This window comes from Callorhinus ursinus, unplaced genomic scaffold (genome assembly GCF_003265705.2).
Source record: "Callorhinus ursinus isolate GAN/ISIS: 27379988/994484 unplaced genomic scaffold, GSC_fseal_2.0 scaffold26, whole genome shotgun sequence".
NCBI classification, from domain to species: domain Eukaryota; kingdom Metazoa; phylum Chordata; class Mammalia; order Carnivora; family Otariidae; genus Callorhinus; species Callorhinus ursinus.
The window spans coordinates 8,224,076-8,227,100 of NW_027397088.1; the positions used below are offsets into that span (position 1 = coordinate 8,224,076).

Sequence of the window (3,025 nt, forward strand, 5' to 3'; positions counted from 1 at the left end):
ATATATACTGTGTTTTTTCCTATACATGTATACCTATGATGAAATATAATTTATAAATTAGACACAGTAAGAGACTAACAATAATAACTAATAATAAAACAATTATGAGACTATACTGTAATAGAAGTTAGGTGAATGTGGTCTGTCTCTCAAAATATCCTACTGTACTCACCCTGCTTTCTCTCGTATGGGAGATGATAAAATATGTATGTGAGGAGATGAAGTGATGTGAGTGACGTCGGCCCTGTGACGAAGTGTTAGCTCCTACTGACCTTCTGTGACGTGTCAGGAGGAGGATCATTTGCTTCTGGATTGAGGTTGACCATGGGTAGCTGAAAGCACAGATAAGGGGGGACTACAGTCCATATTGTTTTGTAACTCAATTTTCTCACCTAGCCATACTCATACGACATCTTCTAAGTAAGTATTTATAAATCTACCACATTCTTTTTTTTTTTTACAGGCTTTAATTCACTTTACTTTTCTTGTATAAAACCATGTGGGGGCAATAGCCAAAATGTGGAAAGAACCCAGATGTCCACTGATGGGTGAATGGATAAAGAAGATTTGATACACAAACATACACACACACACACACACACACACACACACACACACACACACACACACACTGAAATATTACTCAGCCATCAAAAAGAATGAAACGTTGTCCTTTCAATGACGTGGATGGAACTAGAAGTTATTATGCTAAGTGAAATAAGTCAGTCAGAGAAAGACAATTGTCATTGATCTCACTCATATGTGGAATTTAAGAGACAAAACAGATGAACATAGGTGAAGGGAAGGAAAATAAAATCAGACAGAAACAGAGAGGGAGACAAACCATAGGAGACTCTTTTTTTAAATTAACATATATTATTTGTTTCAGGGGTACAGGTCTGTGATTCATCAGTCTTGTACAATTCACAGCGCTCACCATAGCACATACCCTCCCCAGTGTCCATCCCTCCCACCCCCCCACCACTCCAGCAACCCTCACTTTGTCTCTTAATCTTAGGAACCAAAGTGAGGGTTGCTGGAGGGGGAGGTGGATGGAGGGATAGGGTAACTGGGAGATGGGCATGAAGGAGGGCACTTGAAGTAATGAGCCCTGGGTGTTGCATGCAACTGATAAATCACTAAATTCTAGGGGCGCCTGTGTGGCTCAGTTGGTTGGGTGGCTGCCTTCAGATCGGGTCATGATCCCAGGGTCCTCGGTGGGATCGAGCCCCATGTCAGGCTCCCTGCCTAGCGGGGAGTCTGCTTCTCCCTCTCCCTCTGCCCCCCCCACTCGTGTGCCCCCCCTCAAATAAATAAACAAAATCTTTTAAAAAAATCACTGAATTCTATCTCTGAAACTAAGACAGTATGTGTTAATTAAATTGAATTTAAATTAAAAAATTTAATTTAAAAAAACGACCACAACAACAACAACAAAAACTATGGGTGGCCACAGCTGGAGCCTGCGGCCTCTGCACAGAGACTCTGGTGTGGGTCTTCACTAATAGGTCAGTGGATCCCTGATAAGGAGACTTGGTGAACATGGTGTCTTTCTGGACATCAGGGGTGAGCTAGCTGTCAGTCTTTGAAAGGCATCAGAAGTGGCCTCAGCGAAGCTGCTCAGAGTGGCAGTGCAGCCCCTGGCCGAGGGGGAGCAGACGTCTATACCAGCCATCATCAGTAGCTTCTTGGGCACAGGGGAGGAGACCATGCCAGTGCCTCTGGGGGCAGGGGTGAGGTGCCCCAACACAGAGCCACAGTGGCCTGTCACCTTGCCTGGGGCAGTGTGGTGCTTGCCCTTCTTGCCCCCCTGGTAAGCCTCACCACATGGGGATGATGGAGTTCTTGGCCGGGCTGATGTCCCCATGGATGGCAGTGGCTACTTCTTTGGAGCACTTAACACCCAGACCAACGTATCCATTGCACAATCTGATGGCAACTGATGCTTTGAGCCTGGTCTGCTGGTTGGCACGGGTCTGCTTTACACAGGCATACTCTTCAAAACCGGGAAAAAAGCCAATGATCACAGAGTCCTTGATGGGCCAGAAGAAGAGACAGATCTCCTCCATGGACTTGATCTTCATGTCCTTGACCAGGTGGCCCAGCTTGGTGATGGGGGTCCACTCCTTGTCCTCGACATTGCCTTCACGACCTCCCATTCCAGGGTCCTCCCACAGCACCGGCATCATCCACCATCCGGTGTTTTCTTGGAGAAGAAGCTACCACATTCTTTTCAATATGCCCAGTAGTCCATGTATTTCTCTTGGTCTTTTTAGCAGAAAAACATCAATGGCATTAATTTTATTAAAACTCTTAAATTAAATCTAGAATGTGGGTGAATGTATACTTTATTTCAAGACTGGTCTAGGTTGCCTTTAGAAAGTGAGGATGGGTTAGAACTCAAACTTTCTATGGGAAGGACCACAGAAGCCACCCCCCAGAGCTCCCATATTTTAGAGATACAGAAACAAAGACCTGGGAGTGGAGGTGTTAATGCCTTTTCTAGGAAACTGCTCATACCGGTGAAAGATTCCAAACCTCCTGGGTCATTCCCACTATACCCCAGCGCTGCTGAAACAGAGACCAGGGATCTCTTCCTTGGGATTGCTATGCTGCTGGGTTCTATTCCTTTAGCCTAGCAGTCATTTTTATTAACAAGAAATCAAAAAACATAGAGCTAAATGTGACCCTGGAGGTCAGCTGGTCTAACCTCATCTTATAGATGAGCAAACTGAACGTTTCCTGGGAAGTGTTCTGAGCATGATAAATATGTCATACAATGAAATCGTATAGCATGTGGCCTTTACTGTCAGGCTTTCTTTAAAATTATAAATCTGGGGGTGCCTGGGTGGCTCAGTTGGTTGAGCATCCAACTCTTGATTTCAGCTCAGGTCTTGATTTCCAGGTCACGGGTTCAAGCCCTATATTGGGTTCTGTACTGGGCATGGAGCCTACTTAAAAAAAAATAAAATAAAATCATAAATCTGAAGGTGTTCATCTACTTCAGTCCCTCTAGTAGTTTCCT

The 3,025-nt window shown here is 44.8% G+C and overlaps 1 pseudogene; it reads right to left on the reverse strand.

The window, feature by feature from the left end:
• Positions 1-1,388: 1,388 nt before the first annotated feature.
• Positions 1,389-2,196, reverse strand: LOC112838133 (small ribosomal subunit protein uS5 pseudogene; annotated as a pseudogene).
• Between the last annotated feature and the right edge of the window lie 829 nt (positions 2,197-3,025).